Source organism: Geotrypetes seraphini, chromosome 4 (genome assembly GCF_902459505.1).
Source record: "Geotrypetes seraphini chromosome 4, aGeoSer1.1, whole genome shotgun sequence".
Classification (NCBI taxonomy): Eukaryota; Metazoa; Chordata; class Amphibia; order Gymnophiona; family Dermophiidae; genus Geotrypetes; species Geotrypetes seraphini.
Genome location: NC_047087.1, coordinates 244,329,579 through 244,345,207, shown reverse-complemented (window position 1 = coordinate 244,345,207; position 15,629 = coordinate 244,329,579). Strand labels below are relative to the sequence as shown.

The following is a 15,629-nucleotide window of genomic DNA, read 5'->3' as shown; positions in this document are numbered from 1 at the left end:
GATTCATTCAGGAGATGCTATTGAACCAGAAGTGAATGAAACCTATGTATAATGCTTATGCTACTGGAACAGATCAAGGGTGGTTGATCGTTGGAATGATCTTCCACTTCAGGTAGTTGAGGTCAGCAAAGTGCTTGATTTTAAGAAAAAATGGGACAAACATGTGGGGTCACTTCGAGGGAGTGTTTAGGGGGGAGGGTTATTCGAGTGGGCAGACTTGTTGGGCCGATGGCCCTTTTCTGCCGTCATACTCTATATTTCTATGTAGATTCCATGTGGTGAGTCACTAACTGGACGAGCTACCCAACTGACTCTACTTCATGCACTTATAACTTTGAGACTAGATTATTGCAATGCACTGTATGCAGGTATTAACCATTCTTTCCTTAAATGTCTTCTAGCTGTCCAAAATTCTGCCATAAAAATTCTCTGCATACTCAAAAATTTGATCATGTTATGCTTTTACTATTCTTTCATCAATGACTTTCCATTAGATCCAAAACAGATTCAGAATATAGTTTAAGATTGTAATCTTAGCACATTATACATCGTATGAGTGGTATTCCTTCATATTTATTTTCATTAATCACTCCCATAAACCAGCTTCCTCCTTCTGTTCTTACATGACCCTTGACTTTCTGTCCCTTCTGTTTTATGAGCCTGACTCAATAGTACTTTCTGTTGCACTGCCCCACAGCTTTGGAACACCCTTTTATGCTCATTGTACACAGAACCATTCCTGAAGAGACATTAAAACCTCAGCAAATGTGATTATTTTACCACAGCACCATCCCTTTTGGTGCTTCCTTGTCCAACATCCAGAGGAATTGGGGGTCCTCATTCTATTTTACCTATCTCCCAGTGCCTTGGGGGTCTTTCTGCCAATATTACTATTGATTTAATTTCTCACTGCCTTGGAGTCTCCATGCCAATGTTGGTGTGAATTTAGCCCTCTCTTGATGATGTAGGGTTTTCTATTAATGTTAGTGTCATTTCAACTCTTTTCTGTTATCTTGGGGTGTTCATGCCACTGTTTAACTATTGATTTCACATGCTACAATCCTATAATCCTAGCAGCTGTGTTTGGGACTAGTTTGTGGAACATAGAGATGAAGGTTTAGGCTGGATTCCAGTCTTCATTTGAAGACACTTGGATACTCCTTCATGTACCCCTCAAATAAGCTCATTTTTTTCTGCAAAACTCTGAACCTGTCCTAACTATCTTGGTCCTAATGTCGCTGATCATGTATTCTCTCCTAGTGCCTAGAGGTCTCCATTTCAATGTTGGTACTATTTTGCCTCTCTTCCAGTGCCTGGGGATCTTCTGGCAATTGTGGAAACTTTCAAATGTTTTCAAAGCTTCAGTGCGATTTGAGTGGGTGAAGTATTTCATGGAGGGAGAGCGGTGGGGATGGAAATTTATAATGTGAAGTTTCAGGGAAGCAATATAGAAAAAATATGAGAAGACATTTCATAAATGGGAAGATGGTTGATACTGGAGTTGGTCTACTGAAAAGTTTAGTAGTTAACAGCTGGAGGAGGAGGCAATAGGTTGAAGAAGTAAAAGAGAAGGATATGCTTGAGAACATAGCAGAATGGGGTAATCAGTGTGCATGGGCTAACACATTATTTTGCCCAACACAGCATGAGCAAGTAGAGAGCTTGGGCATGGGGCTTAGAAGTCAATTGGCCATCATCTGCCTTCATCTTATGTCAACTATACTGCATTCAATTTATGTTATCTATATCTGCATTCAAAGGCTGACATAACTCTGCCTGTACAGTAAGATTTGCTCACAGGCACAATAAATAAATAAATAGAGGAGCTTTTTCCTTTTACTAACTATGGTTAGGGCCTAGTAAGGTTTAAGTTTGGCAAATTTGGACCATAAAAATGAGTGTAGGAGTTTCAGCCTCTGTGATGTTAACAGTTATGACAACCTAACATGCTGACTGACAAAGAACCCCAGCTGAATGCTGATGTCAGAGACTTTCTATACTCTCTTAGTAATAATAAACAGGGACAAGAAGAACTACCATGACGAAGGGGATGCTAGGTATAAGTGAGAGCAATAAACCATAGGTAGCTTATTTTCCAAAGCATAAAGCATTCTCCCAGGCATGGGTTAGGAACACGACAGTTATTCTTTGTTTTCCAATTCCCTTTCTGGTAAAACAAATTGAGTTCAGTGCTGTTCAACAAAATAAATACTTTAAACAGCATAATTTAGCTGCTAAAGTTCTGATGACTCACCATCCTCCTGTTTAAAAGGCAGCAGTAAGATTTTTGAGTAAATGGGTTTATTATTCAATGACTACTCTTATTGTTACCCAAACTTGCTCCTTAAAAGGAGAAAATTATAATGGTGATTCATTCAGGAGACGCTATTGAACCAGAAGTGAATGAAACCTATGTATAATGCTTATGCTACTGGAACAGATCAAGAATATTTTATTTAATTGCTCTAAAAGCTTATGGCTAGAGATTGTTGCTAGCCAGCCTGAAAAGTGCAATGTAAGTGTACTAAAAGCTTGTGGGCCATACTATAAAATTGCTGGACATATCTTAATGAAAAGTGAGGGTTTAAAATGTAAAGACAGCCACCCTATTACTGTATTTTGATTAGTTAATTCTCAAGATAAAACAAAAATTTGACAGTTAGGCTCCTGCCTCAGAAAGCAATTGAAATCTAGGCCCCTAGAGATATTTCCCTAGAGATATGAACATAAGAATCACCGTATATAAGCATAGTCAAAAATACATGGAGGGGCATTTCCAAAACATATTTCTAAGTTTGATTTGGACATATGGCACTAGATGTCTAAAGTCGGCAGTAAGAAAATGCCTATTTTCAAAAGACAAACCACCATACTTCTAGAAATGTGGAGGGGCATAATCGAAAGGGACGTCTAAGTCCGTTTTTGTCTAAGGCGCAAGTCGTACAAAGTAAAAAATAGCCTAGGAGATATTTTCGAAAAATACGTCCAAAATTTTTTTGTTTCGAAAATCGTCTGACTATACGTCCTGCCGATCTGATCATCCAAGTCGCTAAAGCGTCCATCTTTATACCACATTTTTGTCCCACTTTTCGTCCAAGTCAAAAATATCTAGAACAAGTCCTGTTGGATGTGGGAGGGGTCTGCAAAGTGATGGACTGAACACCCAGACATGGCACCTAAATAGTGGGGTACCTTACAGGACACTGCTGTGAGCTTCACAAAAAGGGTGCCTTGTCTTCTCCTCACTACAGCTCCCTTATAGGTCACGGTGAGCCCCGCAAACCACCTCCAGAATTCCCGAGACCCACTTATCTACCACCCTAATAGCCCTTATGGCTGTAGAAGCCACTTATATGCCAGTAAAAAAGGGCTTTGGGGGTATATAGGGCAGTGCACATGTTTTAGTATCAATGCAGTAATTACAGGGGCTTATGGGCATGGGTCCTCCTCTCCATGAGTCCCTAACCCACTCTCATGATGGCTTAAGCTGCCTCTGTGCTGGACGACTAGGCTTTCCTATGCCAGGCTGCCAGGTGATGATGGTCTGAATTTTAAAGGTGTGATTAATATTTTTATGAAGTTGGGGGGGGGGGGGTCGATGATCACTGGGGCAGTGTGTGGTGGTCTGTATTATGTGTTTGCAGTGCTTATCTGGTGACTTTAGGTGTTTTTTTGTGACTTAGACCATGTTTTACATGGTCTAAGTCACAGCATCCAAGTTCCGTCGATCCTGGGCTGTATAACTTTCGGTTATAGATGCTGTACAACTAAGTCTAAGCCAGCCCACGTGTCGCCCAACTCCCGCCCTTGACACTCCTCCTGAAACGCCCCGTTTAGCTTTGGTCGTAAAGTGGCACTATGAGGGCCTAAGTCGTTTAGAAATACGTCCAAAACCCATTTTTATTATGGCACTTGGACGTATTTGGACAATGTTCATCCAAGTGCCGACTTAGGCCGGTTTTTGGACATTTTTTCTTTTGATTATGAGCCCCATACTGTATATATTTTTTAATTCTCTATCAGGACTTCTAGGCCATTGGGACGCCCAGACTGCCAGGACGTCTATCTTTATATTTAATTTTTGCCAAAAAATTTTTCCAAGTTCCAAATGCCCAGAACAAGACCATTTGGACATGGGAGGGGCCAGTCCTGTAATGGACTGGCTACCAAGACATAGCAACAAAGCAGTGGGGCACCTTAAAGGATACTGCTGTGAACTTCACATAAAGGATGCCAGATAATCATCTCACCAGAACTCCCGTATAAGTTATGGTGAGCCCCCCCAAAAAACACCTCCAAAACCCACTATACCCACCTGTCTACAACCCAAATAGCCCATATGGCTGTAGGTGGCACCTATATGGGGGTAGAGTAGATTTTTTTGTTGGGTTCACATTTTCCACCACAAATGTAGTAGTTAGAGTGGCTTATGGCAGTGGCGTACCAAGGGGGGGGGGCAGTCTGCCCCGGGTGCAAGCCATGAGGACAGAGATGGCAGATAGATGGTTAGCATGGAGAAAGAAGGAGACCTTGGCAAGCAAGACAACCAGAGCCTGGGACCAACACGAGCCTGGGACCAAAAAGATTTGAATATTGATCAGACTACAAAAGGTAGAAAAAATAATTTTATTTTCTGTTTTGTGATTACAATATGTCAGATTTGAAAAGTGTATCCTGCCAGAGCTGGTGTTAGACTGCAAACATGAGCTAGAATTTAACAGAGAGATTTAACAGCGCCAGTGTGGTTAGGAGAAGCCATAGGGGGTGAAAAAGCTATAAAATAAACCCACCAGGATGTTTGAAAAAAAACATCCAATTGGGCACGAAAATGGAATCGAATCGAAATTTTTTCCCTGAATCAGGCATCACTAGTTTGCGCTACTGTCTTAGACTTTAGGACCTGAGAATGGGGAGAGATAGCATCCTCAGTACTTTATAATGCAAGTGAAACGAGGATTTGGTCAGACTTTTGAAGGGTCTGCAGAAGAAAAATATTGTATAGGCTGGGGATATGAGACAACAGGAAATGGGAACTTTTCATCCTTCTATTTTTGTGAATGGCAAAGCTGAGGATGTCAGAGAGTTCAGTTAAAATATGTGCTTTATAAGAAAATATAATAATGTGTTTTATAAAGTTTATAAGCTTTGCTGGCCTACCTGGTGAGGTGTTCCTAGTAGTGGTGGTGGTGGCAGTGTGTCAGTATGTTGAGAGGAAGAGGTGGTCTGGGAAATTCTGCTGAGCAAACTCCGGGCCCATTTCCACTCCCCAGTTAGTCCACTCCACTCAACTGGTTCACACACTGAGTGGGTCTTTGGGTGTTGTGCCTGGGTAGTTGTTTTGGGATCTCTTCCAGTGATTTGTCAGTATCTCCTTGTGGTCCAAGGAAGGAAACTTTGTTAACCTTAGCATTGACCTTCAGAATATGTTTGTAACAGCGCTGCTTGTGTGGCATTAGGCTATGTAGTGATAGAAAGAAAAAAACCAGACCTTTGCACATTTTTGCACTATATGGTGGGTGTATGAGAAGATTCACATTTTCTGCACAGCTAAGTCCGTGTGAAGTTACCTTGTGCTGTATTTGACATCTAGCAAGGTCTCTGTTTGGAAGGAAAGATCTAAGCTTAAAAAGGAAGTGGCCATAAGTTTATGTTATGTTATATTTGGAATAATGGTTACATATATGAGGTTCAATAAAAGAAAATTTTCACTGCCCGTTTCTATTCTGACCATTTATTCCGTTTCATGGTTATTACAAAAAATATATTTTTTTATATGGTGGGGGGGGGGGGGTCAAAAAATGATGGGCCCCGGGTGCCACATACCCTAGGTATGCCACTGGCTTATGGGACTTGCTGCTCCTCTCTATGGTTCATTAGTCTATCCACCAGGCTACTGTGTGCAGCTCTACTAGGCTTTCCTATACCAGGTGCTGATGTTCTGGAGACAGGTATGTACATTTGTATTCTGATCTTTGTGGGTGTGAGGGGGTCCGTGAGCACTAGGAGAGTGAGGGAGTGTCTTACCTTGATGCATGCAGTGGTCATCTGGTCAGTTAAAAAACAGGTTCTAGTTCCAAACATATAAGTTCTGTCCAGGATGTCTTGCAAAATGTTTGATTATCGCTACAAAACGTCCATGTCTAACCCACCCTTGAGACTGCCTAAGGCCTGCCCATAACACGTCTCCACCAATGTACAGAGGCTGGAACAACTTGCTCGACGTATAAAAAGACTGTTTTGATTATTGCCACTTGGATGTCCTGGCGATTAGGACGTCCAAGTGCCGATTTAGGCAGGTTTTTGGATGCCTGGATGTTTTGATTATGCCCCTCAAAGTGTTACTCTAGGAACCATTAGTTGATCAAAATGAGACGCATGAATAGTTAAGGAGAGGTGAATTGAATCGTAAGGATGAACAACTGATATTGCAACCCAGGACAGCAGATTACAGACAAGCATTTTAAAAAACCTGGTACAACAGACCTGTAGATTCTGCAAGAAAGAACTTTATTAGATGAGGGTACCCCAGACAAGAAATTTGCTCAGCATAGAGGTCAGCATGGTACGCCCAGCGCGCTTTGTTACTGTTGTACAAAACACCTGAACAGATGGACAAAATGGTTTATGCATTGTCCTATTCAAACATAACTCCTTAGGTTTCTAAAATGTTATGGTTATTGATAGGTATTGATATTTCTTAAGGTTTTTCAAGAAACCCCATACATTGCATATAACGAGGGGGGATTTAAAAGATACTTTAGTGAAAACATTGAGAGTGATCTCTGTCAGCAATTTCAAAGGTACTTCCAGACATTATAAATGTGGCAATTGCATATTTCATATTTTGTGAGATGACAAAGGGATAAACCTGGTCACCTCCAAGTTATCCAAACTGGATAAGGAAACGCAGTATGTTCAACTAATATACTTCCAACCAACTGAGAACAAACTGCTGCAAAGTTCAAACGTTTTTTCAAGACCTCAAACACCCAAGACACTACTAGAATTGTTCTTCGTGTCCTTACTGGTGTAGAATGTTCATCACTGGTCTTGTTTGTGAATGATTTATTCAATACAGGCTGAGATATAATAATCTGGTGTGTCAATGTATTCAAAAAGAATTTTATAAAGAAGAGCACTTATCTTTGGCCCAATGGCTACCCAGCCGTTTCACTGCCAAGTTTCTTCAGGGGCTATGTCTCTTCAAAAATACACCTCTACCTTATTTAGCTTTTGAGGTGGGACACTTTCTCACTCCAAAAAAATTTTGACCTCCAACTTATAACATATACGCTCATCTACAACTTCTAAATCTACAGGGGTAGTGTATGTCATTAGATGTCTCTGCAATAATTATACATTGATCACACTATCAGACAGTCTGAAACACATCTAACTGAATATAAAAGCAGACTCATTGCATCTACAATTGTGGCACTGCTGGTGTCTCATTGTCTAGCAGTAGGACATGTTTTTAAAGATCTCATCTAGTAGATTATTGATTGGGGTCTTTCCCCACCAAGAATATGCTGAGCAAATTTCTTGTCTGGGGTACCCTCATCTAATAAAGTTCTTTCTTGCAGAATCTACAGATGTCTGTTGTACCAGGTTTTTTAAAATGCTTGTCTGTAATCTGCTGTCCTGGGTGCAATATCAGTTGTTCATCCTTACGATTCAATTCACCTCTCCTTAACTATTCATGCATCTGATTTTGATCAACTAATGGTTCCTAGAGTAACACTTTGAGGGGCATAATCAAAACATCCAGATATGAAACAGATGTTGGCCAGAAGAGAACAGTATTGGATTTTCAAATCTAGATCTACTTAATCTCAGGGACTGAATGAAATCATTGAATGGAGCATGCTTATTTATTTATTTTATTTATATTTTTATTTAAGTGGTTTCAGTACTATTCATTGAACTTATTTTGTTATTATTAATATCTAGATTATGGGAGGTGGGAGGGGAGTTTTTAAACGTTTAGAATATTTTGAAGCTGTTATGGATTTTAAAAAAAAATTGTTCTAGGTCTAATTAATGAATATTGGTGGACTTTTACAAAGCTAAACACCAAGCTTCCCATAGGAATAGAATGGGGGGCTCAGCATTTACCCTCCCCCCTTTTTTCAAAACCATAGTGCAGTTTTTAGCACCAGCCATGGCACAACCGTTGTTAAAAAATGCACTATGGTTTGGTAAAAGAGGGGGGGGAGGGGTTATTGTGTTTTGCTTGGCAGCATAGCTTTATCAAAGAGCCCGATCGATTGCTTGCAGTTCCGGTGATGTGTTAAAGAATGTTTGGCATTTTGTTCAATAACATTTAATGCTTTGGCATAATTTCAGGAAGCGTCAGGTCACTGCCTTCTGGGAGATAAGAATGCCAATGAACCATTTTCTAATACGCACCAGCACCTAGGAAATTGTTTGTGAGTTAAAGCAATATTAGAGCGTCTCGCTAAGGGCTTCTTCTATTAAACTGCGCTAGCAGTTTTCTAGCATGGGGAGCCGCGCTGAATGACCCGCGCTGCTCCTGATGCTCATAGAGTTCCTATGAGCATCGAAAGCAGCGCGGGCCATTCAGCGCAGTTCTTTCTGCTAAAAACTGCTAGCGCAGTTTTATAGAAGAGGGGGGCAAGTCCTTGGATGCAGTTGGTGAATGAAACTCATGGAGTTGGGCATTTTATTTTTTTTTTGGGGGGGGGGGACTTGTTTGTCATATGGACATTTTGCAGTTGGCCGAACCAACTTTAATTGGCCGATGGTGAAATGGCTGTTTTACATAACTTGATGTTAAGTGAGAGCAACAATGCCAAGCAACAGGCATTTGGGGATGCAGATCTCCCATAAGAGCCATAGAAATACATAGAATAAAGGGTTAAATTAAAGTTACTGACATTTGAGACTTCAAATATTCAGTTCAGTTATTTACCCCTTCTTCTAAAAAGCCACACGGCAACAGCCCCGAAGCCCTTTAAATCTCTATGGGCTTTGGGGCCGTTATTACGTGGCGGCCGCTAACGCGATTTTATAGAAGAGGGAATTGAAGTTTGCTTGGTTGTTTTTTTTCTAAAAGATGGAACTTTAAAAGAATATGTGTTATGTCACTATACGCGCTGAGCACTTGATATTTGCACATTATTTTGATGACAGGACTTTATATGCAGAAGAACCTGATGAAAGATTGAGAGGCCTAGTGGTTAGAGCTGCTGCTTCCGCACCCTGAGGTTGTGAGTTCAATCCTGGCCTGCTCCTTATGACTTTGGGCAAAGTCCCTTAACTCTCCATTGCCACAGGTACCACAGTTAGATTATGAGTCTGCTAAGACAGATAGGGAAAATACTCAAGAGTACCTGATTACTATTCAATGTATTGTAAACTGCTTTGGATGAATCTCTGCATGAAAAAAGCAGCTGATAAATCTAAATTAATTAATATCAGATACCTCTAAAACCTTTATATATAGGGTTAGTTGAATCTATTGTATGAGGGATCCTTTACACTTAGGCTCTCTTTTTTTTTTTTGTAAATCTTTATTCATTTTTATACGTACAATAAGTGTGATAATACATAAACACATTGAACATTGAGAATATCACTTAATATTCAGAAATAATACCAATTATAAAATCTTATCTCCCTCCCTTCCCACCCCTTCATAATAAGTAATTAAATTACTTTATATAAGATGTTATACTTAAAATCCCCCCTCCCTGAAAAATGAACTTTAAGAATTAAGGGAAAAGTAATATCTAATCATTACAAAATTTTGTTAATAGTTCCCACACATCTTGAAATTTCCTAATATATCCTCGCTGTGTTGCTATTACTCTTTCCATTTTATACATATGACATAATGAATTCCAGCAAAAATTATAATTTAGTCTACTCCAGTTCTTCCAGTTATAAGTAATTTGTTGAATGGTGACCCCCAGTCATTATGAGTAAGGCCCTCTTTTACTAAGCAGGTTTCTACCGTGGCCCAGGGCACGAAATACTCCGATGCTGCTCCAGTGTTCATAGGAATTCTAGAAGCATCAGAGCATTTAGTGCTCTATTGCGGCTTAGTAAAAGGCAGGGTTAATTTGGGGGGATTTAGTATTCATATTGGACTCAGTTTTTATTATTGACATTCCCTGCGTCTTTGTACACCACCTTGTTAGTGAAAAAATGGTGATATTTATTTGCCTTTTTTTAAACAAACCCCGCGCTGCTCCTTGTGACCCTGGGCAAGTCACTCAGTCCTCCATAGCCCCAGGTATGTTATATAGATTATGAGCCCACCGGGACAGATAGGGAAAATGCTTGAGTACCTGATTGTAAAAACCGCTTAGATAATCTTGATAGGCGGTATATAAATCCTAATAAACTTGAAACTTGAAACTTAAATCCTAAGCAGATCACAATAAAAGCAAACATATGCAAAAAGTAAAAACAGCATAAATACGGAACAAAGCAGACAGCCAAGCACTCTCCCTTCCGCTGCCAAACATAAATAAAATGTAGGGGTCCTTTTACTAAGGCACGCTAACCGATTTAACGAACGCTACATGCTAACACGCCCATTATATTCTATGCTTCAATACAAACAAAGAAGCTAAAAATGTGCTTATGTATAATTTCTTCTAACCTTTTTAATAAATATGTTACCAATTTGACACTCATAAATTATTCAAATCATCATATAATCAACCATAAACCACAACCCACACAATCACAATAAGAACCCTCCCCCCACACTTGTAAAAACACCTGACTAAAGTTTCTCCGAGTCTTTTGATGATGCAATGTTCAAACTCCGATCTGTAATCAGCCCAAAGGCTAATCCACTTTCCCTTGTTCTTCTGTTTAAGCACTCCAGATTTGAATTCTCCAAGAGCCAATACCTCAAAAGCTTCTTTCTCAAAGTATTATCAGCCACGCTTGACACAAGACTGTGTTTAGCTCCGAAGGTGTCATCAGGAGCTCTGACGAGAGGCAGTTCTCATTGCCTCCTTAATACCAATGTATAGCAGCAAAACAGGAAAGGATTTCCAAACCAGGTCCAGAGCGGAAGCGACCAAACAGAACGCTCACCACCCGATTCATTCAATTACTTAAATAAACGGTGGCAAGAAGACCCCAGTCCAATGGAAAAAAAGAAGAGCAGCACAAATATTGGTAGTGAAATTTCAAAGTACCAAGACAGAAGCAAAATGACATCACTTTTCGCATAGAATACCCGAGAAAATAAGGTATGGATATTAATACTCAGTGGTGGTGGTGATGGGAGTGATTCCCAAAGATTTGCTTATTGGGGATCAGCGGGCAGACAGAATGCTAAGTGGTATCAGTTCTGAAGGTCTCCTGAAGTATTTGAATGAATAAGATTTATTAGCCTAGGAAATGTTATCTTGGAGGTCAAGGAGGTACAATAATCATTTTTTCTATGTATCCTGGAAGGAAGAAGATTTCCAAGGCACTTAAGAAAGCATCAAGCAGTCTCAGCAGCAGTTTCATTATCCCAAGGCATGAAGAAAGGTACAAAAGCGAGAGTCTGGTATACGTGCGAGCAGTGGCATACCAAGGGGGGGGCGGTCTGCCCCGGGTGCATGCCCCAAGGGGGTGCACAGCCAGCCACCCTCCCTATTCTGCCGCTGCTCTATCTCACCACCACATCCCAGCACCGGCTCCCCCGCAGAGTCACTCCTTAACTCGGCTGGCCGACAACTGCATGGTAGGTGGAGACAAAAGGTGAGGCGGGCTGGTGGGCGGGGAAAAAGTGCAGGGCCCACAAGACTTCACCTCCAGCATTGGAGGATAAGTTCTGGGCCAGCCAATCGCTGTCTGGCTGGCCGGCAACTTCCTCCCCGTTAGAACTGACGCTGGAAGTGAAGACTTTTGGTGGGCCCAACGCTTGTACACGCCGGGCCTGGCTCGGGGAAGGAGCAGGGAAAAATCAGCTGCTGGCTTGGGGGTGAAGGTAGGGAAAGAATTGTGGAAGTTGAGAAATCAGCATGATGGCTTTGTGGGGGCTAGGGGGAGAGAGAAAGAAAGGCAGAAATAAAGAGGGGGACCAGGGGGAGAGAGAAAGAAAGGCAGAAATAAAGAGGCTAGGGGGCTAGGGGGCTAGGGAGAGAGAGAAAGAAAGAGGGGGGGGGGGCCAGGAGGAGAAAGAAGAAGGACCAGAGCCTCATGAAATCACCAGACAAAAAGGTAGGAAAAATGATTTTATTTTCAATTTAGTGATCAAAATGTGTCAGTTTTGAGAATTTATATCTGCTGTCTATATTTTGCAATATGGCCCCCTTTTACTAAACCGCAATAGCGGTTTTTAGCTCAGGGAGCCTATGATCATCGAGAGCAGCCCTGGGCATTCAGCGCAGCTCCCTGCGCTAAAAACTGCTATTGTGGTTTAGTAAAAAAGGAGGGAATATATTTGTCTATTTTTGTATGGTTGTTACTGAGGTGACAGTGCATAGAGCCATCTGCCTTGACCTCTTTGAAAAAAACCCAGAATAGGAATGATAATTAACATTTTCTCAGCGTACAGTGTGCTTTGTGGTTTTTTTATTTATTTTATTGTTGGTAGATCATTTTGACTTGGTCATTTTAAAAGTAGCTCACAAGCCCAAAAAGTGTGGGCACCCCTGAGCTAGAGCGTTGAAGCTGCGTGTGGCTGCCGTAAAGGTCATCTCTGACACAACCGGAAGTTGCATCAGAGATGACCTTTACAGCAGCCATATGCAACTACAATGCTCCGGCTGCTGTAAGAAGGCAGTTTAGACATTGCCGGCCACAGGGCAGGGAGGTTTGTCAGACCGGGCCTGTTGTCCGGGGTGGGGGGGAGGCGTTGCAGATCTTGTTGCCAAAATCGGAAAGGTGAGGAAGGGAGAAAGATGGGCCTGTGGTGGATGGAGAGATTGAGAGAAGGGGGCAGATGATGGAAGTGCATAGAAAGGGGAGAGAGAAGAGGTCAGATGATGGAAGTGGGGAGAAGGGAGAGCAAATGCTGAATGGAAGTGGAGAAAGAGAATACATACTGGATGGAAGGAGGGATAAAGAAAAAGGACATATGCTGGATGGGGGAAGAAGATAGAGTTAGTGAGATAGTGGAGGGGTGAAGGAAAGGGGTGGCATGCTGTGGGTAGACATAGTGAAAAGAGGGAAACTGAGGACTGCATAGTAAGAAAGAATTTAATTTAGATGGAGGCAGAGAATAAAGAAGGAAGACCAGAGAAGGAAGAGAGAGAGGAGAGAGAGATGCCAGAGAACAGGGAAGGAGACAGAGATATCAGATCTGAGTGGAGGAAATGAGAAGAGAGAGATGCTAAAAACCACAGGGGGTAGGGAAAGAGAGATGAAAGGAGAAAAATGCCAGACCATGACGGAACAGAGGGAAGATGATGGATGCCAGACCAAAGGGGGGGGGGTCTAGAGGAGAGATGGAAGGGGGGAGGCATACAGTTTCTGGAAGGGGCATAGAAGGAGAGAAGATGCCATATAGGGAGGGGCAGAGAGATGGCAGACAGTGGATGGAAGGAAGACAGTAACAAGAAGATGAGGAAAGCAAAAACCAGAGAAGACAAAGGTAGAACAAAAATTTTCTATTTATTTATTGCTTTAGGAGACATAAGTCACTGTTTCTGTGGTGTTGCATTTTATGCAGAGTCCAGTTTCTTGCTGGTTCAATTTAACCTTTGTCTATGTATTTCTATTTTATCCCCCCTTTTACAAAACCGTGGAGCGTTTTTTAGCGCTCAGAATTCTATGAGCGTCAGAGCTGTTACCACCATGGCTAAAATCCACACTACAGTTCTGTAAAAGGGGGAGGGGTTAGTTTGTGATGACATATTCCATACTAGGCGAAGGTGTTTTCTGTGTTCTGTGTGTTCAAAAGACATGGTTTTCTGTTAGGATTGACGGTGTAGGATTGATCTGTATTAGTTGGCTTGTTTAGTTTTACAATGGGTGTATTGATGTACTGCTCACTGCAATATGTAAGATGCTGCCTTTTCCTAGGTACTCATGTGTGACATGTGGCTTGTTACTAAAAATCATGTTTTCGTACAGATGGAGGGGGGTGCCAAAAAATGATGGGCCCAGGGTGTCACATATGTTAGGTACGCCACTGCGTGCGAATATATTCAAAGACGTTGATCACAGAAGATGTAAACTGATGTTATAGTTGCTAGAAACAGCATGGCAGATCTTTTAGGTTATATCTATAAATGAAGCCATGTTAGTAAGAATAGCAAAGGAGGAGAATGCAGTCAAAGCTTTTTGTGAAGAACCTCCACAAGAAGCATCATACAAACTTCTTGAAATGTAAGCCAAAATATCCTGTAACTAAAATCATTGTCATTATTTATTTATTTTTTAATAATTCTTTATTTAGAACACTCACAGAAACAAGTACAAAATTGTTGCACATTGGTGCTCTCAACTGAGGCACCCCAAAACCAAAACCAACACAGAAACTCATGAACAGTGTTAATCATGTTCTCGATGGGTTCTAGGGGGAGGGTGTGAGGGTTTTGTTCGGGGTGACTATTGCAATCATTGTCTTTAATGGTTTGTCACTGTCATTCTTATTAAACCACTCTATAACTTCTTCTACAACATTAAGAGGAATATCAGTTAAAGCATTTTTAATGGTTTTCATAGGTATTGTAAATGAAGAATTCTCTCTGCCTCTTTGTGGATATCAGAAGGAGGGTCTTTAAAACTGGTTATTGATCTACAAGCAGTTACAGAAACAGCAAGCCAAAGAGGAAGCTTTCAGACAAGCCATGCTAGCTAGGTTTGCAGAAGACGATCGTATTGAACAGATGAATGCTCAAAAACGTCACATGAAATTGCTGGAACACAAGAGAGCTGTGGAAAAAACTACTTGAGGATCGTGACTTAGACTTTGTGGCCGAAAAGGAGCGTGAACTTGAAGGAAAAAAGGAGAAGGAAAGAAGAGAAGCCCTCCATCATGCAATCATTGGAGAAGAAAGACAGAAGCTCCTTAAGAAGCATGCTGCCAAATTACTGGACTATCTGCCTAAAAGGTACATTTAAGGATGAAGGCGATCTTAAATTGTTTGATGAGGATTTCCAGAAGATGTTTCAGAAAAAAAGAGTGAATATATTTTTAGATGAAAACTGGGACTGAGAATTCACTTAAATTATTTCTGGTTTTAGACTTGCCACTAGGTGTCAAGCCTGTCTTTGGTATATTTTGTAATGAATTTGTGTTGTCTTTTACTAAGCTTTACTGTGGATTTTATGTGGTATTGTAGGTGCAGTTTACTTACAGGAATTCAGTTTGCACTTGACATTATTTATTCTTTTTAAAGGAAAGATTTAGCATGTGCCACAAAATCCAGCCACTTCGAGGTACATTGAAGTAAAAGAGCAGTACTGTAACAATTACATTCACTAATAAATGAATTGGAACACTGAAAAAAAAAAACACCTCACAAAAAACTCGTTATTACTTTTCAACTTGAGAATACCTATCTAAAACAAGCCAGTCTGTTGTACTAGTAGCTAACAAAAATAAAAGAGATCTACTTCTTTTTATTTTGGTTCAATAATTTTTATTAGTTATAATAATAAAGCAGACCATACATATGGAAAATATCAAGGAAATATAACATCTA

At 40.8% G+C, this 15,629-nt stretch overlaps 1 long non-coding RNA gene across 1 annotated transcript in view; it reads left to right on the top strand.

The window, feature by feature from the left end:
- Positions 1–15,376, top strand: part of LOC117358849 — a 38,619-nt gene extending 23,243 nt beyond the window's left edge. The window contains exons 2-5 of the long non-coding RNA XR_004539106.1: positions 9,154–9,296; positions 10,854–11,234; positions 11,443–11,716; positions 14,647–15,376. This is a non-coding gene — a long non-coding RNA (uncharacterized LOC117358849). The remainder of the gene's footprint in view (positions 1–9,153; positions 9,297–10,853; positions 11,235–11,442; positions 11,717–14,646) is intronic.
- The last annotated feature ends 253 nt before the right edge of the window (positions 15,377–15,629 follow it).